The following is a 26,252-nucleotide window of genomic DNA, read 5'->3' on the forward strand; positions in this document are numbered from 1 at the left end:
GCTTGTTGCTTGAGCGATATGCACAATAGACATTAGATCTTGCGGAAATGATCTAATGGTGATGATTTATTGAGCATATAACGTTGGTCGGGTGAAGTGCGGACTGTCAGATCAATGGGAAGATCGATGGCAGGGGACAAGAAGGTATGGAACGACCTCGAGAAATGTGCAAAAGGCTGCATATGGATAGAAAGGTAAGGGTTAAGGGGCTTGTGCACATTAGTGCATGGGGGAAAAAATGGATTAATTCACGTAGGGCCAAGGGGAAAGTGAGCTTTGTTATGATCTGGGGGTTGGGTTAGGACATGAGTGAACATGGATGGGAGTAGATGAGTGAGAAAAGTGAGGTGATGGACTGTATGGGAACCTCTTCGCGATAGCAGAATAGACCATTTCCCTCCTTTAGTCTTCAAAATAGCAGCACTGCACCTGAGGGCTAACACATCCCATTCGTCGTCACGCCATGTTTGTTTGTGTACCTGTACCTATAGTCACTCATGAAGAGATGACATCAAATCCAAAAAAATATCCTAGTCTACCATGATACATGATCATTTCAGATGCAGGTGACCAGGAGAGGTAACAAGGTTCTGAGGCAGGATGGAGGCTATGGAAACTGCTGATGAAAATTGCACAAGAGTCACTGGGTGATGAAGATGGGCAATCTGGATTGATAATGACTATCCACTGGGTTCGGCTCAACTGGAGGACAAAACCGCGCCAGTTTTTGAGAGGAACATTCTGGGTTGCGGGAAGGTTGGGCAAGCCAAATCTGCACGATTTCTGGAACGAGTGGGCAGTGGGAGATTAGCGGCCAAAACTATGCAATTCCTGGAGGGAATTGGAAACTGGCTGCCGAGACACTAGAAACAAAAACTATGTAGTTCCTAGAGGGAACTAGCAGTCTACTGTTGGGTAAGTGGCAGCAAAAATTGTGCAAGTCCAGAGGGGAACTGGCAGTCAACTGCTAGAGCTTGGCAGCAAAAATTGTGCAATTCTTGGAGGGAACTGGTAGTCAGCTATCATGAGTTGCTAGGGGGAAAACTGCGCTGATGCTATGAGGTTGGCCTCTTAATCATCTTTGTGCAGCTTCTCAGATGAGTAGATTGCTGGGCAGTAGATGGCTTTCTCATGAAAACTGCACAATTTTCTTCGTGAGTAACTCGTCGACTGTCGAGAGGACTGGCTGGAAAATTTGTGCAATTTGTTGAGGGAGATAGGGATGGGCACTGGGTGTCTGTTTGGTCTATTTGCGCAATTTTCTTAGCCAGCAGATTGGGCAAGTTCTATAGCCTCTACACAGTTTTTCAGGGGAGTCAGTCCTGAGGTGGCTGTCGGGTCAAACTCTCTAGTTGACTAGCATGAAGGCTGATTGATTTGCTTGCAGGCAGTGCAGCTTGAAATGACTTGCTTGGTGCTTCTACACTATTCTGGGTGACAGTCAATCGAATTGATAGCGGGGTGATGGTCTAGCTGTCAGAGGGGAGTCCGGTTGTCAAAACTTCAACAAAATGACTAAGTATGTGAATGAGTGAAAAATGCATATGTGATCTTGTAAACACACACTGACATGACTTGATGATGAGACGAATCAAACCATCCAGACACACACACTCAATATGATTGACCGATGGTGTCAACGACAAGCGCGACACTTGTGATTGATCGTTGGTCGACCGTGATGACACTTTTAGTGATAGTGAATGTGATTCTGTGTGTGAGTGTGACAGATGTTTAGTGAACACAACAAGTACACACGAAGCAAAGACTTTGAGTATAACCAAAACATGGTCACAAGCATGACACTAACATCAACATGAAAAACTTGGATAAAATGTACAAGCAAATCAAGTGAAACTCTCAAGGGAGGCTCCGAAATTGGGTGCAGGCCAAAAAATTTGGAGGGTGGTTGTAGCCGCTACAACAGAAAGATAACATATTTCCAGGATGCAGTTAGAAACGGTCTACAAATGCTCTGAAAAACCCTGTCAAAGGTCAGAAACTCTTTTCTTCTAATCAAGACCTAAATGTTTCTAACAAAATCATGTTACAAAAAGTTCAATTGGCTTTATCATTAATACTACTATGTTACTGGGACAATGGCCTTGATGAGTGTTCCTATAATGGGAATAGATCTAGAGTCAAAAGAAATAATAGAAAGTGTTTATAATGTTTCTTTAGCTTTGGAAGTTTCAAATCATCTTAACCAATATACTAAGAGATTTTGGAGAAGCACTAGATTTAAATTTATATAGTTTGTTTATTGTTTTCCAACATGTTTGAGACTAAGTGGATTATGAAAATGTGTTGAGAAAAAATATATGGAGTTAGTGTGGTTTTGAAATATGCAAAATTTGTTGTTGTTTTTTTCAGGTTCTTGTTTCATTTTTTGTTCTTGGTTTTCTCAAGGGTACTCGACCGTGAAGACGAGTCCCATTCATAGTGTTTCACAACCTAAGGTTTATACCTTACAAATATCCCTATTTTCAATTCTTCTCCTTCTTGTACCTAAATCTTTCATCAATTTTATTTTATTTAGCATTGTATTTTGTCTTGGCCACAGGAACTGAAGAGCAAGCTTGGACCCTTTGCGTGAATGTAGAGTTTTCGTTATAATGATATCCTTCAAAAAATTTCCATTAGTGTTTCTCTTTCTCCCAATGTCATCTTGAAGCTTCTAATAAAGACTCTCGGTAACTTGCTAGTTAAATTTCCCCTTGCCAGAAACACGACTATCACATTTTGGGTTATGGTTGTCGCTTGGAATTATTACCCATCTGGAAGTTATCAAGGTTATTTCTTCATTTTTTGTTTTTTTTTTTTCTCAAGGGTATTCCATCATGAATATGAGTCCCATTCTTAGGGTTTCATAACCTATCATTTATACCCTTACAAAGGTCCTTATTTCTAATGCTTCTGTGTTAAAGTTTTCAAAGGAGTTCTTGTCATATATTGTATATGTTTACATCCATTCTTAGCAACTTTTAAGGTTGAAATTTACACCTAGGCATACTTTATATTATCGAATGTGATTGCATCACCTAATAACAACTTTCAATTTAGGAGTTTGTATAGTTCATAGTACAAGTGATCAAAATCCCCAAAAGACCCAAACTAATGTAGAACAATTGGTTTCAATGCAACCTATATGGACAAGTTTACCTTATATTGCAGATGAATAAGCTTATAATGCACAAGAGTGTTGGTATGATGATTCCCCAAATGGATTTAGCTTGGAGGTGAGTGCTAGATAGTGGCAACTAACAAGTAATATTATGATGGGGTGTTGAATGTGTACTAATTTATGATGTTCATTATCTACAACTTTCTCAATTTGTGATGTTCATATCTGCAAATTTCTCTACTTGCAACTACACAGATAAATTTAGATCAATGGATTACACTAGAATCCCATGCTTCATATGATTTTAAGAGTTATTATCAAAATAACTTTCGCAAAATTTGAACCTATGACTTCGAGGGTGCTTCTTATGTCGTTACCTAGTCTCTAAGTAAGTTAATATTTTCTCCAAGGATTACATTAATTTAGTCTACATATCCCCTACCGTTATCACATTTATTTTGAGGATTAATTTTATGATGTTTTTTTCATTTTATTGTTGCAAAGTATGGAAATTGGCAAATTCTTGACAGGTTATTAGTTTAGAGTAGAGAAGATCAGTAGTACCTAGTATTATACCAAGAGCTAGTTAGCCAATCAATATACTAAGAGATGTTGGAGAAGAGTAAGCACAAAGCACTAGATTTAAATTTATATAGTTTGTTTACTATTTTCCAACATGTTGGAGAGAAACTAGATTATGAAAATGTGCTAAGAAAAATATCTAGAGTCAAAGTGGTTTTTGGCATTGTTTTAAGATCCGGCTGGCTCGGAACCGACTCGGCCAAGTTGGTCCAAGTCGGGAAAAAAAATTCAACCCAACAGAAAATTCGATTCGATCGGCCGAGTTATGACTGACCCAGCCGAGTCATAGCATGACTTGGCTGAGTCAGTCATAACTCGGACGACTCGGCCGGATCCGTAACTACTTGGCTGGTAGCTGACAGTGGCTAGTGAACCATAAAAACATGCCTTTTTTATTTTGTTTTAATTTTTCTAAGTGTGGGGGACTCCAAAGGGGTTTATGAATTAGTTTGCTGGTCTTTGGGGTCCATTTCCCTCTCCAAAACCCTAGTATTTGATCATATTGCCCTACTAAGGCTATGTTATTCATGGTAATGTTAAATTCTTAAAGTAAAAGTGACATTCTCCTTAATCTTCATTTTCATCCTTTTACTTAAGTTTTTAACATTACCATGAAATGACTCAGGATGTTTGAGAGTGGTTCCAGCCTCATTGGATTTCATATGGAGAAAGTAGAATTTTAGATTTCATTCAAAATCCAGCAGACTTATTGGTTTTCCAGGATTTCAGGATTGGGGGATTGCAATGTTTCCATTGAATTTTGTCATGTATTAGGGTATGGAACTCGTATTTAATCAAGAGCACCAATCCCTCTTGTTACACAGTAATTTTTCACTGTCTTCACTCTAGTCTTCCTACTGTGTCATATGTCCAAGTTGTACATGCTCATGTTAGACAAATGCTCTCTAATGCTGCCAAATGACCCACTTTTCCAAAGGTTTCTGCATCATCGCGTCTGTTTGTCGAATAAATGCACTGATGAGCGCTCCAAAACAGTCTAGAAGCGTTGCCATTGCAGAAGTACACGTGATTCCAACGATGGTTGAATTTCATGTGCCAGCGCAATTGTCTCTTATAGTTTCCCACGATGACATGACTAGCTACATTATTCAATAGCGATGTCAGCGCGACAGACCAGTTATGTTCCCGCGATGATCCAGATTGGGCGAATTTGTTTCAACAGTCGACCTTCTAGATGACTCCAGACCTGGTTGTTGGCCTTGTTTATGTCACCTTCCTTTCTCTGGCATGGCTGTTCCATCATTTGTGCTACCTTCCTTTGAGATAAGCTCATCCTCCCACCATTCATGGAGACTCCTTCTCCTATTTAAGCTCTCACCATTGCTATGTGCTGCTAGGTTTGGAATTCTTAGTCTTTGGAGTGTTGCTGATAGTATTGTGAGTTTGCTAGATAGCTGGTGTGAGTGTGACAAGTGTGGGTTTGTTGATAGCTTGAGGAAGGTTGTGAAGTGCCTTTGATCTTGAGAGAGACTTGTGAGTGAGAGAGACTTGTGTATTGGGAGATCCATCTTCAAGAGTGAATGCTTGAGGAACATGCTGGCTGGATCCCTCTGAGAAGGCTTGTGATGTCAAGACTTTGGTTGTAAGCTTACTCTTATTTCATAATTAATGCAATCAATGATGTTTTCCTATGTCTTGTATGTAATGTACTTGATAGCTCATGAATTCTTGACTTTATGAGTAAATAGATCATTTGTTGTATCCGGTTACATGCTTTGTTGTATTTCCTTTGCTTTGTTTCAAGTTGATTACTCATTAGGAGAAGGAAGTGGAAGATGGAGCAGTGCAACGGAACGCCATCGACCATCGGTTGAGTTAGGCCTCCAACTTGAACTATTTAAGGAAAATTGTTGTTGATTCGTCCTTGTTTATGACTAGACCCGCTCTAGGGCTAGAGGGGTTGCCTCTGTCCGCAGAGGGAACACTTTCCTGCATCACAAATTGGTGACTCCACTGGGGAACTTTGGCCTTTGTTCCTTTCTTTTTTACTCTTGTCTTGATTTTTGTTTTGGTCTCTTTTGAAGTTTTGGGGATTAGTTACCTATTTTCTGAGTTTCCTGGTCTGATCTAGGAAATGTCCTTATTTGCTTAAAGATTGACTGTTTTTGATTTGGGAGTTTTTGTTCGCCTATCATTGTTTTTTTGCATCATCGTGGGAAAATTCCTAACAGTCACGACGTCATCACCACTTTGTATCTTTTAACCTGCGATGATCTCGGGTTTCTAGTTTGATTCCCGCGACGACTCTTGAAATCGCATCATCGCAGAAAATAGGTGCTTTTCCGCGATCATCTCAGGTTGTTTGTGTAAAATTTGCGATGACATCTCGGGTTGTCTGTGTAAAATTTGCGATCATATCGGGTTGTCAGTGTACAGATTGCGATGATTCCTGAAAAGTTGTTTTTATAACTTTACCTCCTGAATTCATCAATATTGCTTATCCCCTGTTGTTTCTTGTCTCTCATTAGCTTGTTTTAATTGCTTTTGGTTAGGGGCGCTGTCTCTTTGATTTCATTTGAGTGAGTCTTGTGTTTTTTAGACCATGTGACCTAGCCCTTTAAAAGTTTCATCGAGAAACCATTTGCTTGGGTTACTTGTCTGTTCAAGTTTCATCCATAATCAACTTATTGATTTGCTTGAGGCTTTTTCACTGCTTGTTTCTGGTTGATTTTTAGTGTCGATTATTGAACCAATTTTTTATGTTGATTCGATTTCTTCACTACCAAGCATAGATCACAATTTTTTGGATCGATCAGTTCACACTTGCTTGTTTACAAAAAGAGAAAAATCAACAATTTGCATTCATTTAGCATACGAAAGCGAAAGTATGTTTGCATTACAAATTTTCATGTTTAAGAAATTAGAAAGAAAATTTTAAATCTTTCATTAGTAGTATCGATGCATCATGAGATTAGTTGTTTCTTAGTGCTTTCATTCACTTGTCTTGGTTTGGGAATGATCTCTCTACCCTCCCATAGCGAAGAAAAAGGATATTTCGCTCATTCTAGCTACATCCTAGGTTTTGTTACATACATACGGTAAGGCCTGAAAACTAAAACATAATCCAAGATCAACTTTAAAATGAATTGAATAAATCTAACAACGCATTGGAAAATAACGCACACATTTAGAGGTCTAGGCTAGAGACGTGCTCCGGCGTCGTTAAACCTAGTCACTTTTGTTTCCACTCAAGGTTGGGTGATTCCTCATTCTGTGACTCAATAGTGGTCTAGTACGGAATTGTGCTCCCACGTACCATCGAGTATATGGGGAGACCCCACTAGGTTATCATCCTTTATCCATAAGAAGCCATGACTGCCACCTTACAAGCCGTAACGCACTAAACACAACATTCGAGAAGATTGACTACCGTACGGAAAGTCCTTGGTTTTCATATGACTATCGAGGTGTATATGCAGTTTTACGGATTTGTCTAGTAAACCTTTTGCCTAGTTCTCCAGAGTAGTCACTTTCGTTCCTTTTCGGACTCCCTAAAAGAAAAGGTCCATCTGATCACTTGTCACTTCAGGCTCATTAAATATTCGAAGGCGACTAGAGTCATCTTTTGTCCTTTTCTCGACTCTTTAAAGATGAAAAGGTCAAGTTCTTTTCCTGTGTCTTTAAATTTATTCGGCCACGATTCACATTTACCATGTTAGATCTTTTTTGCGTTAGCTTTAGTAGGGTTCTTTCTCGTTCTCGATGGCAACGTTCCCCGAGTCTACCAACCAAGGTTTTCCCCTAGATGGAAATCCTAGTCCGTTTCCTTCATTTGGAAATGCCAGTGCTCTGTATATGGAAACCTTGTCTTTGCCTAGGTTAACCATCGGTTTGCCTGTATGGTTGTTTTCAACCTCGGTGGTCCCGAGTGTCATGACTCCTGTTCCACCATCTCCTTCGTCCGAACCAAGACATGTTGATTCCAAGGTTGAGCCTACGCCTTCTTCCCCTATTTCTTCCTCCTCCTCTCCTCCTCCGCCTAGTGAAAGTTTCACATCTAGTAACCAGGAACCTAAGAAGAAGAAGAAGAAGAAGACGAACAAGAAGAAGCAGTCCGATAAATCCAAGGCCACCTCTGCAGTTACTGCTCCAAGTCCATCCCAGGTTGAAACACCTTCTGCTCTTGTGCGGAAGGTTAAGTTTCCTTGTAAATTGTGCAAGGGTGACCATCTTCTTCGTGATTTTCCTAGCATTCCAAGTATCCTAGAAGTATGGTCTCACGATCCGGTTCGTCCCTCATCGTCCTCTAATGCTCAAGGCGATGCTATTTTAGCAACTGCCAACGGTAAGAAGGACGGGAAGATTCTATTCCCCTGTAGACTGTGTGAAGGAAACCACCCCCTTCACCTTTGTCCGCTCATGGATAAAGCTTCCGCTGTTTTGGAAAGTCTTATAGCTTCTTCACCCCAGCTTCCCGTTGGCTATCAGCGGCTTTCTTCAGACCCTCCCTACATCGACAAAGAGATTGACTCAGATTCTTCTCTTGTCCGTCCTCCTTCTTCCGAGCCTGGCTGTGCTAAGCCTGTTCCCAACCAACCATTGGCTGGAGAGAGTGTCAACTCGGGTCCACCGCTTGTTGATCAATCTGTTTCGGAAGAGTGCCATGCCCATGTTCTCCTCATCTCATCAGATTCTCCAACGTCCGAGAACGACTCTCCTATCTCAGCCAATCCCGAGAGTCCTTCTCTGGTCCGTGGGGGCAGGGGAGCAATCATACGATTCCCCCACTAGGTAGTTTGGCCGTCACTTTCGATTAGAGTCACCTGACTGCTTTCCGCCTTCCATCCTATGTGCCTTTCGAGATTACAGTATATGCCTACGATAAGGCAGTATCTAGCACTGTCCTGGATGAGGGTGCATCTGTCAGTCTTATGCCTTCCACTACTTGGCAAGCTTTGGGCTCCCCGCAGCTTGTGCCGGTTACACAGAATCTGTTGGCATTCAACGGAGAACCTTGTCAACCTCTCGATATCCTCCCAAAGTTTCCTGTTACTTTGGGAGGCAAAACTGTCTATATAGATGTCATGGTTGTCCAAGGTGCGAATTTTAGTCTTCTCCTTGGCCATGACTATGTTTATGCCATGGGGGTCCTCGTCTCTTCACTTTTCCATGTGGCTTGTTTTCCACATGACAGAGAATAGTGACTATCGATCAATTATCATTATTTAGTCCTTTGGTGCCTCCTACGCAACATTCATCCCCTCTTGGCTCCTGCTCACAAGCAGTGCCTTCCTTGCCACAAGTTAATTATGTGGCCACCCGTTCCATCTCTGCCTCTCCTGATGACCATGTAGCTGGTCTAGTACACAATGTACTGGAGGCATTAGAACCTGATCTGTCATTGGTGCATCCTGACATGGGTTCCTCCCAGAGTGTGTTTCTTCCATCCCGTGAAGACCTCTTGGGAGCCACGTTCTTGGATGGCCCATGAACAGGGTTACGAGCATAGTTCCTGATCTTGTGTCAAGCTCGTTAAAAAATGAAACAAGGGCTACGAGCATAGTTCCTGATCTTGTGTCAAGCTCGTTAAAAAATGAAACAAGGGATATGAGCATAGTTCCTGATCTTGTGTCAAGCTCGTTAAAAAATGAAACAAGGGATACGAGCATAGTCCCTGATCTTGTGTAAAGCTCGTTAAAAAATGAAACAAGGGCTACGAGCATAGTTCCTGATCTTGTGTCAAGCTCGTTAAAAAAAGAAACAAGGCTACGAGCATAGTTCCTGATCTTGTGTCAAGCTCGTTAAAAAATGAAATAAGGGTTGTTAGCGCTTGAGATTTCACCCTAGGCTGAGGAAGGTAAACCTTCAAGGCTACATCAAACCATTTCACCTCGTAGCTAGCCCTACGAGGTATGAGAAGGCTCTCTCGGGTCAGATTCGATAGATCTTTCAATATGATTAGGCTGACCAATTAATAATAAAGATTTTAGGCTAGTAAATTGATAGGGGGTTTGATTTAATGATTTTTGGTTTTTTGATGGAATGACGGGGCTTTTCTGGGCTGCATGGGGAAAATCACAGCTTCAAACAGAGAAATATAATGACTACACAGGTATCAACTGAGGCAAGGTAGGCATGCAATTTAACACCAAATCTGGTTTCAAATGGGATGGCAAGACTGGTGAGGAGCTAAGGAGGGCAGACAATAACTCTGAATCCTCCTTAAACAGTAGAAAACATCGAATGCGAACAAACTTATAGGAGGAGCATATAATACTATGAATTCCTACCTAATCACTTCATTTGTTCAGCTTGAAAGGGTCATGAAATGAAATGGAACATAACTGATTACATATGAGACAAAGGGAAAAACTTATGCTAAATCAACATACCACATGAATCTCAGCAAACAGAGCTTTGAAATTCCATTAAATTCTCTGCAGAAAACTGTACAATACAAAGCTCTCTGCTTCTCCAGCAGCTCCCAGTGCTCAAAAAAAAACTCTCCCTCTCTACCTCTTCACTAACTCTCTTACAAATGATTTTGTTTTTTATACATTAAAAGAAATCTGTAAAGGAAAAAATGAATCAGTCTCCCAAATTCAGCGCGCTGTTTGAACTGCCATAAAAAAAAAAAATCCTCTGATGACTAAAAACAAGCATGGAGCGCAGATCTTTTGGATTTCTGATGTCTTGAAATAGGAAATTAGTTCCTATCTTTCTGTTGCGGTTTGTGGCGTGAATGAGAACCGGATTTAGTGCTCTGGCGAGGTTGACATCACCCGATTCCATATCTAAGAGAAAACCCCTTTTTTTTATTGTAAATATTTGTTATTGGGGCGCCCACATTATTCGTGAAAGTGGCGGTAGTGATAATGAGGAGAAAAAAAGCCACGACATCTAGTTTCATGGGCAAGATGTTCTAGCACTGCATGAGCAATTGCCTGTCCATCTGTTTTGAAAAGGGGCAGAATTACACACAAAATCCGATGATAATCAATGTGGAGGCAACAACTGTAGCTGCATATCCATTCTGAATCGGAACTGAAGCCAGGAATAGACCGCTTACTTTTCTCTGTATCTAGATTCTATTGGCGGATTTTGGCATTTGAAAGATTTACACGTAACCGCATTTCTAATGTCCACGTCATGCTTTCATGCCTCAACATTAGTCACAGAACAGTAAATTGCGTACAATTTGTTGGCGTTTTTCCATCCACTTCCACATCTTACTGCTTTACATGGAGTTCCGTTAACCTCTAGTTGGTCCATGAAATGATGCTCTGGTCAATAATAGCTTTCCCAGGTTCAAACCACCATTGGTTCGATACCTTTTTGTAAAGCTTTGCATAAGCTTCCCATCGCTTTGTCTATCCAAATCTCCACACACGAAAAAGAGCCTGAAGATCATGTGTTGGATTCCAGAAACCATCAACAATTATCACACGATTGGCTGCCGGAAGATTTATACCCAATGATCCAGCTCTAGTTGATATTAATACACACTGGACCTTTTTATTTAAAGGATTATTAAACTTCTACACTAGTTTTTGTCTTTGGGCGCCACTAGTGTGTCCATCAAGCCTGTACCATTCTTTACCTTGCCTCCAGTATTCATCTTTCTTTCCACGCCGAGGTAATTTTGTCAAGAATGACTCAATAAGATCTAATGTACTCAAGCTTTGGCTGGAAACCAATGCCTTATCACCTCGCTCAGAGCTCATGGCCAGGAGATCTAACAACAACACCATCTTACCGCTATAATCAATTTTTTTATAGGCTTTATCTGGAATAATGTCCTCCCACCACTTATCAGCTTGCAGGGGCACCTCTTCCAAATCACTGTCTTTATTTTTGCTTGTCCAATCCACTATGCTTTTCATCTTATCTCCATTCAAGAAATCATGATCCATATCATCATCGCTGAAGCTACCATCCAAAATGAAATTCTCAACTGTGTCATCGCCTTGTTGAGAGTCTCTGTCTTCTTTAGCTATTTGCAGTAACCCTGGATGATTCCAGATCTTGGCTAAAGAATGATATGCATTGAAGAAGCGTTTCTTATGTGCCACTTTTACACATGCATTCTTTTCATTCTTCATAAACCCATGTACTTCTAAATATCTGATGTATAACTGCCGCTGTAATGGAGAAAGTTTTACAGATATCACATATACACGTTTTGGAGGAAGCTCATCCTTCATCACATTCATGCCCATACGTTGTACAAAACCTTTTAACTGTTCATATAAGACATGTGATCTTTGATTCATTATTTTCACATCATCTGCAGTTGAATTAGCATGCTGCCCATTTTTTATGGGATTTTGGAAACGGTTTCTGAACTCTGGTTGTTTTCCCAGGAATCCTTCTCTTACAAAGTCTACCATACAATAGTATTCCATCAAATTATTTTGTAAAGGAGAACCTGTCAATGCAATTCTGCGTTGGGTCTTCACTTGTTTTAATGCCTGTGTTATATCAGCCTTTGTGTTTTTTATCATGTGTGCCTCATCACAAATGAGTAAGTCAAGACCACTCTGTAGTCAATTCAAACGCATGGACTGATAACATCTACCGAAAGCCCTGTAAAAGCAGCTCCTCCAACTTTTCATTCATCTGCACCATAACCTGCGGTTAATATCAACCTTAACAGAGCCCCAATTGTGCCATACCTGCATTACTCTTCAACCCGTGTGACTATGCATAGTCTCCATTTAATGCTTGTAATCTAAATTAACCGCGACAGTTGCCTTGTCAAGAAACCTTAATTGATTTTTAGGCTAAAGCTCTCTACTTTTTTCACCCTTTAAAAGCTGTTCTTCTTGAATAACATATATTTCTTTTCTCCCAAAGAAGGAACAGAGACATTCCATTTACGGATACTGGCTACAAAGACTTGGGCAATTCCAGTGAACGGACTATCAACAGGCAATTTATGTTTGTACAATCTTGTCCCACACATGAAAACAGAAAGTGCTAGTGCCATTGCCATGGTAGGGATACAAAACCCCAAACCCGATCCAACATTTTCTTGACTGTACATGGGGACAGATATAGACACAACCAAGCCACTGGACATTTCAAAATACCACCATGAACTTGTGCAATTGATACTGCTGCAATTGGTATTTTCTCCACATAACTTTTGGCCTTTGATTGCTAATGATATTCTGAATTGTGCTTGTGCAGATAGGAGCTTCAATCACTGCCTTTTGAAGAGCTGGAGCATAAATTACACAATCTGAAAAGCAACATTAATGATTTCTTCTTCAAAACCCTGTTTTGAAGAAGAATCAATCTCTGATATAAGACAGAGTCTAACATCGGCTCCATTTGGGATGGCAGCTGCAGCTTCCTGGAGGTGCCAAGAACCGCAGAACTTTGGGAGAGCAGACCGTGCCTCCACCATTGGGCAATGGAGTCATCATCAACAAATCAACACAGCTGAAGACTTATTTTCACACTGAAACTGAACTCAAACAAACTAAAAGCCAACTGAAACAAGATGCTGCCCTTATGGCTGCTTATTTATGTACATAACCTATTCTAATCTGCTGTACAAATAATAGATCAAGTAATGCTAAAATGCCAAATTAACCACTCGAGTAAACCTGGAAATGAAGCCGCTTGAGAATGCTGCCACGAAGTCACAGATGCAATTGCTGGCAGCCCTTCATGCACATACTGATCCTGGTCACCGAGAAGACAGCCCGATCTGTCAATCAAACTGAAAAATGTGTCCATGTATGCCGCAATAGGATCACGGACACCGGCCTCTGTTGGCTGCCCCAACTCTGCAATACATACTTCCAGCTGCACATTGTCAATGTATACCTCTATAGGCAAGTCTGTTATTGCTTGTTGTGAAGGAAGAAGGATTTCCAAGAACTTTTTAGGGTCTTGGAAATCATAAGACTGAATCTGCTCATCGAGATACTGAATCTCATTTTCAACTCTTTCAACAACTAACTCATAAAATCTAGTTTTGCCTTCAAGATGAAGCTTCGGAGATTTCACACATTGAAAGAAAATACTGAAAAATTCTTCATTAATTTCAATATCCGCTAACATTTCTCTAACGCCATCTATATTTTTACAAAATGCAGGGTGTGCCACATACCCTACCATTGCATGAACATATCAACAGGCACTGGAATGTCTGGATCGAGTTGGAGTCACCAGGTGAATGATTCAGCCTTTCAAGTGTCTGATCGTTGTCCACTATCAACAATCAGATCTAAACTTGATATATGTACTGGGGTAAAGTGTCAATGAAGCGCTATGTTCACAAATCCCATGGAGATAGACTGAAGCAGCGTTTATCTACTTGCGCTGATGTAAAACAAGAGCGTTTTCGAAGGCTTCTGGCGTAACTTCAGGCTCCGTCTAAGACTTATGAAACAAACACATCAATCAACAGACAAGTTTGTTCTTCCCCAGTATGGTCGCCAATATGTTAGCGCTTGAGATTTCACCCTAGGCTGAGGAAGGTAAACCTTCAAGGCTACATCAAACCATTTCACCTCGTAGCTAGCCCTACGAGGTATGAGAAGGCTCTCTCGGGTCAGATTCGATAGATCTTTCAATATGATTAGGCTGGCCAATTAATAATAAAGATTTTAGGCTAGTAAATTGATAGGGGGTTTGATTTAATGATTTTTGGTTTTTTGATGGAATGACGGGGCTTTTCTGGGCTGCATGGGGAAAATCACAGCTTCAAACAGAGAAATATAATGACTACACAGGTATCAACTGAGGCAAGGTAGGCATGCAATTTAACACCAAATCTGGTTTCAAATGGGATGGCAAGACTGGTGAGGAGCTAAGGAGGGCAGACAATAACTCTGAATCCTCCTTAAACAGTAGAAAACATCGAATGCGAACAAACTTATAGGAGGAGCATATAATACTATGAATTCCTACCTAATCACTTCATTTGTTCAGCTTGAAAGGGTCATGAAATGAAATGGAACATAACTGATTACATATGAGACAAAGGGAAAAACTTATGCTAAATCAACATACCACATGAATCTCAGCAAACAGAGCTTTGAAATTCCATTAAATTCTCTGCAGAAAACTGTACAATACAAAGCTCTCTGCTTCTCCAGCAGCTCCCAGCGCTCAAAAAAAAACTCTCCCTCTCTACCTCTTCACTAACTCTCTTACAAATGATTTTGTTTTTTATACATTAAAAGAAATCTGTAAAGGAAAAAATGAATCGGTCTCCCAAATTCAGCGCGCTGTTTGAACTGCCATAAAAAAAAAAAATCCTCTGATGACTAAAAACAAGCATGGAGTGTAGATCTTTTGGATTTCTGATGTCTTGAAATAGGAAATTAGTTCCTATCTTTCTGTTGCGGTTTGTGGCGTGAATGAGAACCGGATTTAGTGCTCTGGCGAGGTTGACATCACCCGATTCCATATCTAAGAGAAAACCCCTTTTTTTTATTGTAAATATTTGTTATTGGGGCGCCCACATTATTCGTGAAAGTGGCGGTAGTGATAATGAGGAGAAAACAAGCCACGACATCTAGTTTCATGGGCAAGATGTTCTAGCACTGCATGCGCAATTGCCTGTCCATCTGTTTTGAAAAGGGGCAGAATTACACACAAAATCCGATGATAATCAATGTGGAGGCAACAACTGTAGCTGCATATCCATTCTGAATCGAAACTGAAGTCAGGAATAGACCGCTTACTTTTCTCTGTATCTAGATTCTATTAGCGGATTTTGGCATTTGAAAGATTTACACGTAACCGCATTTCTAATGTCCACGTCATGCTTTCATGCCTCAACATTAGTCACAGAACAGTAAATTGCATACAATTTGTTGGCGTTTTTCCATCCACTTCCACATCTTACTGCTTTACATGGAGTTCCGTTAACCTCTAGTTGGTCCATGAAATGATGCTCTGGTCAATAATAGCTTGCCCAGGTTCAAACCACCATTGGTTCGATACCTTTTTGTAAAGCTTTGCATAAGCTTCCCATCGCTTTGTCTGTCCAAATCTCCACACACGAAAAAGAGCCTGAAGATCATGTGTTGGATTCCAGGAACCATCAACAATTATCACACGATTGGCTGCCGGAAGATTTATACCCAATGATCCAGCTCTAGTTGATATTAATACACACTGGACCTTTTTATTTAAAGGATTATTAAACTTCTCCACTAGTTTTTGTCTTTGGGCGCCACTAGTGTGTCCATCAAGCCTGTACCATTCTTTACCTTGCCTCCAGTATTCATCTTTCTTTCCACGCCGAGGTAATTTTGTCAAGAATGACTCAATAAGATCTAATGTACTCAAGCTTTGGCTGAAAACCAATGCCTTATCACCTCGCTCAGAGCTCATGGCCAGGAGATCTAACAACAACACCATCTTACCGCTATAATCAATTTTTTTATAGGCTTTATCTGGAATAATGTCCTCCCACCACTTATCAGCTTGCAGGGGCACCTCTTCCAAATCACTGTCTTTATTTTTGCTTGTCCAATCCACTCTGCTTTTCATCTTATCTCCATTCAAGAAATCATGATCCATATCATCATCGCTGAAGCTACCATCCAAAATGAAATTCTCAACTATGTCATCGCCTTGTTGAGAGTCTCTGTCTTCTTTAGCTATTTGCAGTAACCCTGGATGATTCCAGATCTTGGCTAAAGAATGATATGCATTGAAGAAGCGTTTCTTATGTGCCACTTTTACACATGCATTCTTTTCATTCTTCATAAACCCATGTACTTCTAAATATCTGATGTATAACTGCCGCTGTAATGGAGAAAGTTTTACAGATATCACATATACACGTTTTGGAGGAAGCTCATCCTTCATCACATTCATGCCCATACGTTGTACAAAACCTTTTAACTGTTCATATAAGACATGTGATCTTTGATTCATTATTTTCACATCATCTGCAGTTGAATTAGCATGCTGCCCATTTTTTATGGGATTTTGGAAACGGTTTCTGAACTCTGGTTGTTTTCCCAGGAATCCTTCTCTTACAAAGTCTACCATACAATAGTATTCCATCAAATTATTTTGTAAAGGAGAACCTGTCAATGCAATTCTGCGTTGGGTCTTCACTTGTTTTAATGCCTGTGTTATATCAGCCTTTGTGTTTTTTATCATGTGTGCCTCATCACAAATGAGTAAGTCAAGACCACTCTGTAGTCAATTCAAATGCATGGACTGATAACATCTACCGAAAGCCCTGTAAAAGCAGCTCCTCCAACTTTTCATTCATCTGCACCATAACCTGCGGTTAATATCAACCTTAACAGAGCCCCAATTGTGCCATACCTGCATTACTCTTCAACCCGTGTGACTGTGCATAGTCTCCATTTAATGCTTGTAATCTAAATTAACCGCGACAGTTGCCTTGTCAAGAAACCTTAATTGATTTGTAGGCTAAAGCTCTCTACTTTTTTCACCCTTTAAAAGCTGTTCTTCTTGAATAACATATATTTCTTTTCTCCCAAAGAAGGAACAGAGACATTCCATTTACGGATACTGGCTACAAAGACTTGGGCAATTCCAGTGAACGGACTATCAACAGGCAATTTATGTTTGTACAATCTTGTCCCACACATGAAAACAGAAAGTGCTAGTGCCATTGCCATGGTAGGGATACAAAACCCCAAACCCGATCCAACATTTTCTTGACTGTACATGGGGACAGATATAGACACAACCAAGCCACTGGACATTTCAAAATACCACCATGAACTTGTGCAATTGATACTGCTGCAATTGGTATTTTCTCCACATAACTTTTGGCCTCTGATTGCTAATGATATTCTGAATTGTGCTTGTGCAGATAGGAGCTTCAATCACTGCCTTTTGAAGAGCTGGAGCATAAATTACACAATCTGAAAAGCAACATTAATGATTTCTTCTTCAAAACCCTGTTTTGAAGAAGAATCAATCTCTGATATAAGACAGAGTCTAACAAGGGCTACGAGCATAGTTCCCAATCTTGTGTCAAGCTCGGTTAAAAATGAAACAAGGGTTATGAGGATGTTCTATTACTGTGTCGAGCTCATCAACACATGAAACAATATCCCTCGCCAAATCAAGTCTTTGCTTAAGATCTCGTAAAATCCAAGTCGAGTCTTTCCAAAATCTCGCAAGTGAACCTTCATTCCATCCACTTCATTGAATGCAATGAAGCTCAAGGAGCATGCACCTCGATTTGCTTCATTAAGCTGGGGGCATGCGAACTTATAACAAGCATAGTTTTTTGTTTCAAGCTTGTGAAAACATGAAACCGAATCCAAGCAAAGTTCTCCATGGTTCAAGCTTGTGTAAAAATGAACCTGCACCTCATCTACACCTCGTAATTGCCATGTGTGTGTGTGTGTTTCCATGTTTTGGCTTCGTGTGAAGGCGTGATTGCCGCTTATTGTGTCTTTTACTTCTTGTGCAGATGTCTGGTGCACCTTATGTTGGTTTTGCTGATGGTGCCTGCCGCAGTACCCGCAACTTGTCCTCTGTGGCGTGGGTGATCTACGATCCTCATGGTGAGTTGATAGATCTTCAAGGTGTGTGTTTAGGTTGTACCATAAACAATGTCGCTGAATATAGTGTTGTGATTGAGTTACTGGCCGAGGCGATTAATCTCAGTATTCGTACATTAGTTGTGAACCTGGACTCTCAAATTGTCGTCCACCAGCTCAATGGGCAATATTTCGTCAGAGACCATCACATTTTAAGGTTGTATTTACGTGTTAAATTGTTAGAGAGGAATTTTGATTTCATTACATATCAGCATATTCCACGACGATTAAACATGTTAACTGATGCATTGGCTAATCATGTATTAGACAGACATTTGCGTAACATGTAATCAAAACACCATACGAGAAAGCATATAAAGCACAATAATAGACCATAGGAATATGTATATATATATATATATATATATATATATATATATATATATATATATATATATATATGTATATATATATATATATATGTATATATATATATATATATATATATATATATGTATATATATATATATATATATATATATGTATATATATATATATATATATATATATACATATATATATATATATATACATATATATATATATATATATATACATATATATATATATATATATATATCGTGTGGCGCACCAAGGCACTCAAAAATAAGTGTACATGTCCAAATAGAGTCTGTGTTCTCCGTACATCTGAGACACATGGCTCTCAAAGATCACGAGTAGGAAATAAAAACCTAGGTGTCTACTGCGGTGGGTTGTGCTCTCTATAGTACATTGCCGCTCATGCCACCCGCCTCAACAGGTGGTGCATCCTGGGTTCCACTCCCACTGTGTGGATTTGGGACGCTCTGGGGACCTCCTCAATCCCTATATAATCTGGAATCCCTGCTAGCAGACCCTCAAGGTTCTGGATCACTATCTCCATCGTATCATCTTCCGGAGGAGCCAGGGCTAGCGCTGCAATGCCCTGCGCGTCCCTCCGCGCCTCTGGAGCCAGTCCAAGGGGTCTCACCAGTCCTACATCTGCATACCATAACGTTCGTCATTAAGACATGTAAATGAAAAAATCAAAAACATCATAAAAATAAAAATCAAAAAATGTGATCAAGTGTCTTACCACTATCATCCCACTGCTCTCCAGCAGGCAGCTGCATGTCAGGATCTCCACGGAAGTCCATGCCGGCATATGGCCAATCCTCCATGAAGATCGTCTATCACTCTAGCCACTCTCAGAAAAATTTACCCCATGCCACTGGTCGTCCGCCACCTCCTCGTGGCATGACATGAGCCCATCGTGTGGCCCTCGTCTAATGTGGCCTGGGTAATTCCAAATCCATGTCTTGCAACTGCAGTGCCGGCACCCGCTCCAGCATGAGCGGGACTAATATGGATCCATAACCAAATTGCATCGTCTCTCCTCGACGACAGTTGGTGAGTTGCCTATTTATGTTTACCGTCACTGTCTCTGCCTAGTTAAACATGGTGGGATTGAGACACTCGAGAGCCAGCCGGAGCTGAGTCTTCGAAGCCTCATGTTGGGCTAGGGAGCCTATTGCCCATGTCACCATGAAAAGCATAGCACGAAGGATTATGTTGTCCACTGTTGGGATTGCCACCTTCCCACTCCTTGAAATGCGTGCCCATGGACACACTTGAGCCATCAGCATATCTAAGGAATCACCCTCGGGTCATTGCCCCTCCAGAATGGGCCTCTCACCTTGACGGGACAGCCCGGTCAAAAAATATATGTCTGTAGAGTCAAACTCGATATCCCAGCCTCGGATGATAAATTTCCCATCTGTGGGATTCCAGGCCCTGATCAGTAGCTCCAGCAAGTCAGGTTGTGACCACAGGTGTGGAGTTAGGAAGAATTTGAGCAATCCGCATGCCCGTAGTGCGTTTTGGCACCCCGCATCGGCAAAAGCTTCTATATCATTGTTATCATGTGTGTGTTCTTGCCAGACAAATTCCATTATAGCCTGCAGGATGAGAAAAGTTGGATTAACACTTCATTTGGAAATTTCAACGCAAAATTTGCATGAAAACATAAGTTCGCAGCGTCATCGCATCTGTTCTAAAAATAGACGCGATGGCGTGAGGTCACTAGTTCAAGTTTTTTGCGATCATCGCCGAAGTACACCACTTTTCCGCAATGATTGGAGCGTGCCTTGTGTAAAAAAATTTCGGTCATCGCGGACCCAATAGGGTAAACCCGTGATGACCGAGCAGCGGAGCCCGGTTTAAAAATCTGCCTAAACTAACACTTGGAACATTCAAAACACATGAAAGGAGTATTAAATTGAAGCGTAGGACAATGTGTGTCTACCTGGAACAAGTTTCAGGACGAATGATACACGAACAGGGCCAAATTTCTCTCCCCAACTTCAATGCTCCAAGTTGCTCCACGGTGAATTGAATAGTACTATGGTAAAAATGAATGGGTTAATCCTTTTTTATAGTGAATTTTGCAAATTTAAAAATTACATTTCATAAATGTGGGTTTTTCTCATAGTTTTGCTACATGGATAGTCAAAATATGGTTTTTACCTATGATTTTATGTGTATTGTTCTTATTATCTCGAATGGGCTTACACGCGACGTGTTTTTGTGCAGAGCTTTAGACAGTGGAATTACGACAATTTCATATACACTTGGTCCTGAAAAGTCGTCTTTGAGCTCTTTTCCGACTTGAAAAATGAAAAGATGGCCAAGTTTCCCTCTTGACTCGTTACAAGAAATGAGAGGCAGTCGCCTTTAAGCTCTTTTTTGACCGTTTAAACACAAAAATGATCGTCGGGATTTTGCCATTTCAGGCTTGTTATTGGTTGCAAAACGACGTGCTTCTGATCGCTTTTCTACTTTTTCGGGTCGAAGTCACTAGTTACGAAAAGAACTCCTCGATTGTAATGGTTGAGCGGTTCTTTCGAGTATCGTTTTATACTTTTTCAGGCTCGAGAGACACAACTCTATGAAAAAGGACCCCCCTAGACTTTTCTTTTCTCTGTCTTTTTCAAACTCCCTAAACATGAAAAAGACTCTGAGTTTTACCTATTTTGGACTCGTTAAACCCTGACGACATTGGACTCGTCACCATGACGAGACTTGAGCTTCTCCTTCCTAGGGCTCGTTAAACTATTACTAGGTTGGACTCAACAACAGGTTTATCATTGATTGTCTATGGCAGCTAATCACTCTTGAACATCGACACTTTTGCTTCTTGTCGGGTTGGGACATCCATACATCGTCATTTGGCCTTCCGTGGGTTTGGGTTATCATTCTAGCCTCATTCCATTTGATTCATGCCGTCTCCATCGAGCCTCTGATCCCTTGGTGCCTGAATGCTGCCACCCCCCTCCGGAGTCGTGTCGCTGACATGTTCAAGAGTATAATCCTTCTGCAGCTTACACCCTCGCCTTTTCCTCTGGTACTCTATTTTTCCATCTGCCACTTGTTCCTTATCTCATGTCGTTGATGGGGGAAATGTTATGGCCCTCCTGTGACAAGTCGTCTCCTGTCGACATCAGCTCATTATCCAGGAGATTGATCTAGAGATCCCCTTTGGTACCTTAGAGCTTGCATGCCTCAATGGCAAGTTCCTCACACCTGATGGTCAACTTTCATCATTGGTCGTCGATTAGGTGATTCCACGAGTGTTCAACTTCAGCTCCTTTTTCACACTTTGTGGATTGCGCTAGACAGTACCTTGAGAGCCATTGGCATTACTGGTGGTTTCTCTCGCACTTGTTAACAGTTTTCATCATTGACCAGTAATCAAGCGATGTTCTATCATGCTCGACCTCAACACATCTATTCGCATGTTAGAATTTGTACTATGATTAGATCGATTCAAGACCGCGAACTCAGATTACACATGTTCGGGCTGTGTGGATTGGTTTATGATTACATGACTCATTCATGGATGGCTGTGACCATACCTTTCACATCATCATGGTCTCATTAGCTGGATGGCTATGTCCATACCATAGACCTATTTCATATGTCTTTTGGCTGGCTGCACCCATGCCTAGACTACATGTAATTCGTTATCAGAGATATCAGTTGTACTTGCATGCAGGTTCTTCCAGATGGTGTTCCAATTTAGTCAGTTTCGTAAAGCATTTCACCCCTCCCACTCTCTTGGGTTTCATACTTTAGGGGGCATATGTTACGCAGTAATTTGTCACTGTCTTCACTCCAGTCTTCCTACTATGTCATGTGTCCAAGTTGTACATGCTCATGTTAGACAAATGCTCTCTAATGCTGCCAAATGACCCACTTTTCCAAAGGTTTCTGCATCATCACGTCTGTTTGCAGAATAAACGCACTAATGAGCGCTCCAAAACAGTCCAGAAGCACTGCCATCGCAGAAGTACACGTGATTCCAATGATGGTCGAATTTCATGTGCCAGCGCAACTGTCTCTTGTAGTTTAGCGATGTCAGTGTGACAGACCAGTTATGTTCCCGCGATGATCCAGATTGGGCGAATTTGTTTCAACAGTCGGCCTTCCAGATGACTCCAGACCTGGTTTTTGCCCTTGTTTATGTCACCCTCCTTTCTTTGGCGTGGTTGTTCCGTCATTTGTGCTACCTTCCTTGGATATAAGCTCATCCTCCCACCATTCATGGAGACTCCTTCTCCTATTTAAGCTCTCACCATTGCTATGTGCTTCTAGGTTTGGAATTCTTAGTCTTTGGAGTGTTGCTGATAGTATTGTGAGTTTGCTAGATAGTTGGTGTGAGTGTGACAAGTGTGGGTTTGTTGATAGCTTGAGGAAGGCTGTGAAGTGCCTTTGATCTTGAGAGAGACTTGTGAGTAAGAGAGACTTGTGTATTGGGAGATCCATCTTCAAGAGTGAATGCTTGAGGAACATGCTGGTTGGATCCCTCGGAGAAGGCTTGTGACATCAAGACTTTGGTTGTAAGCTTACTCTTATTTCATAATTAATGCAATCAATGATGTTTTCCTATGTATTGTATGTAATGTACTTGATAGCTCATGACTTCTTGACTTTATGAGTAGATAGATCATTTGTTGTATCCAGTTACGTGCTTTGTTGTATTTCCGTTGCTTTGTTTCAGGTTGACTACTCATTAGGAGAAGGAAGCGGAAGCTGGAGCAGCGCAACGGAACTCCATCGACCACCGGTTGAGGTAGGCCTCCAACTTGAACTATTTAAGGAAAATTGGTGTTGATTCATCCTTGTTTGTGACTAGACCCACTCTAGGGCTAAAGGGGTTGCCTCTGTCCGCAGAGGGAACACTTTCCTGCATCACACCTCTATGTACCTAGATGTTAGTGACATTGGTTTTCGAACTCCTCCGGGATTCGCTCCCAAACCGGGAGCTTTTGAAAATGTCGCTCCCGCTCTCATTTTCACTCCCACTCCCCGCTTTCACTCCCGCTCCTAAGTAGCACTAAGCCAGATGATGTTGGCAACTCTAGCAATAGCCAGTAGTACTGGTCACAAACTTTTGTTGTAGAGGTAATTTCTAGCTTCCTTGGTTATGTGTTTTTGTTTTTATCTCTATATCATCATCATGTATGTATTGGATAGTGCACTGGGTGCCATTTTAATATAATGGATATATTCATGAGCCTACTTTGATCATATGTTGTCTTCTATCTATATTCTAATGTTGCATGTTTGGAAACATGAATGAAAATCTTTAAAATTATGTGTTTTTATAAAAAATAAATATTTAATATATTTTTTACAACGACTGAGTCATTGAAATCGAGTTGGCCGAGTCGAAGTCAGAGTCAGATTCGACACTTGGCCGAGTCGAAGTCTGAGTCAGAGTTTTAAAACATTGGTTTTTGGATATGCAAAATTTGTTGTTTGTCAAACTTCCTGTAATATAGAATATGGTTTCCTGTTTATCAATGCTAGTTAGGGAAGGATATATATACCTCAAGATGAACTTGCATAGTTTGGACTAACATATGAAAATATATTTGCTGAAAAGGTGACTGATGGGTGGATACCTTTTATGAAGAACTAAATAAAAAGGGCAAGCGTGTCTTTTGATGAAGTAGAAAAAGGTGTCGTCAAGCTTAATAAAGCTAGTAAATGGACAGTATGTTATTATTTATAGTAACTTATCTTTATGGTGAAGTTCTATAATTATTATTGAAAAATTACATTGATTTTTTATACTGTAATATGGGCTTCATTAATCCTTTATCTCCAGATATTATATGTAATTGAAGCAAATTATTACGATAACTTCACCAAGTGAGCATTCATCGGGAAAGTGAAGAAGTTTATTTCACTGCCCATTTCTTACACGAAAGATTTTATATGGCCTGTAATCACTTCTAAGCTTTCTCGAGCCTCACGAGTCTATGTAGTATGAGCCCTTTGGTAGAAATAGTTGAACTGCAATATCCATTTCACCCATAACTAAAAGGAAAATTCTCACCCTCTTTTTCGAGATGCAGTTCATGGGAAGAACCAATTCTTTTCATTATTGAATTTTATTGACACCATCAGAGTCCTTCTATCAAAGGATGTAAGAACATTACTCCATCATCTTCTTCTGTGTATACCATTCTCCAATTTTTATATGCTTTGTAGCACGTAAGAATTATAATTCTTTATTTTTAATATGCAAGTCTACCAATTGTAGAGATGAATAAGCATGCATGTTAAGTAGTTTAAATAGGTTCCTAGTATAGTCATCTAATGACTTCCTTGACAATTCACGGTTTCAGATAAAAGGATGTAGTGCTTCAATATAATCCCTGACCAAGGGTAAATTCATGTATGATACAAAGGGGTTAGGTTCTTATGGTTTATTGGTTCATGACATCTACTTTGTCTTCACAGGCATATATTCCTTTGAAATTGAAATTGAAATATTTAATCTTAAATGAGATTCTTTCTTCATTGTACAGAATTTGTGCAAAGAAAAATATTTCATCCTATTGGGAATGCAGGTTGGTCCCAATTTTGGTTGTTCTTCCTATCTTTACAACTTCTTTGTCTCTAATAATTTTCGATGAAGGAGAATCTATACTTTCATAGTTACTTCAAATTCATGATGTTCTTAAAATTTTTACAACTTATTTGGCTCTAATAATTTTGGATGAAGGAGAATCCAAAATTCCATAAATTCCACAAATTCATGCAATCGCAATGATGGGCAATAGTATTATGCAAAATATAGGAAGCTCGCTGAATCTCTAACACAACTATAATCCAAAAATGACAAGGACAATCAGCAATATGCATGTGGAAAATTTTCAAACGATAATCCTTGATCCACCATATTTTGGTTTGTTACGGACATTCCCTCCTCCTATTGAAGATTGTTGTGAGCCTGGCCAACCCTCATAAAGAGCCTCAATGAAATAAATCTCAAAATTAAAATAAAGGCATAGACTCTCCCAATGTATTGCTTTCCTGATTAAGTGAAAGTGCACCATAGCCAATGGTTATGGATTTTCAAGACCTTATTGAATGATATTAAGATTTCTCTCACTCAAATTGTAATATATCACATAAGTATTCATCTATTCTCTTTCTCCATATGCTATCAACTTACATCGTTTCCTTTGCAACATTTGGTGCAATTGCTAGTATTAAGTTATAGTATAAACAAGGAACCAAATAAGTACACTAATATTGCTTTTTTATATTTCACATCTCTCATACTATGCTACAAAATGATGCAATAAAATCTTATTATATATAACTTTTTACATCTAATGGCAATCCATTATAACAAATTTTCTATGATTATAATTACATTATCCTTGATCGAATCAACCATGCCAACATTCTTATTTTTTATTACATAACTAAAATTGTTAATATGAAATATCTTCTTGCTGATCTCCACTGCATGTAGGAATGGTTTGATATATTAATTACTTCATCGAATGTTAACTTATAACTTAGTATTAAAAGGAGCCATCACATCATTCCAAACAACGACCGAAGTACAAATATGTCACTTTCGATAAAGCTTTAACCTTAATGGAGATTATATATATTACTAATACTATGAGAGATTTTATTTTATTTTTTATAATTATGTGATAATAGTGTTCTTC

The 26,252-nt window shown here is 40.0% G+C and overlaps 1 pseudogene; it reads left to right on the top strand.

Moving 5' to 3' along the window:
* The first annotated feature begins 2,027 nt into the window (after positions 1-2,027).
* Positions 2,028-24,550, top strand: LOC149161914 (phytoene synthase 1, chloroplastic-like; annotated as a pseudogene).
* The last annotated feature ends 1,702 nt before the right edge of the window (positions 24,551-26,252 follow it).

The sequence above is a fragment of the Pinus tabuliformis genome, chromosome 5_2 (genome assembly GCF_031772625.1).
Source record: "Pinus tabuliformis cultivar Carrire ecotype Pingquan chromosome 5_2, CPIR1, whole genome shotgun sequence".
Taxonomy (NCBI): domain Eukaryota; kingdom Viridiplantae; phylum Streptophyta; class Pinopsida; order Pinales; family Pinaceae; genus Pinus; species Pinus tabuliformis.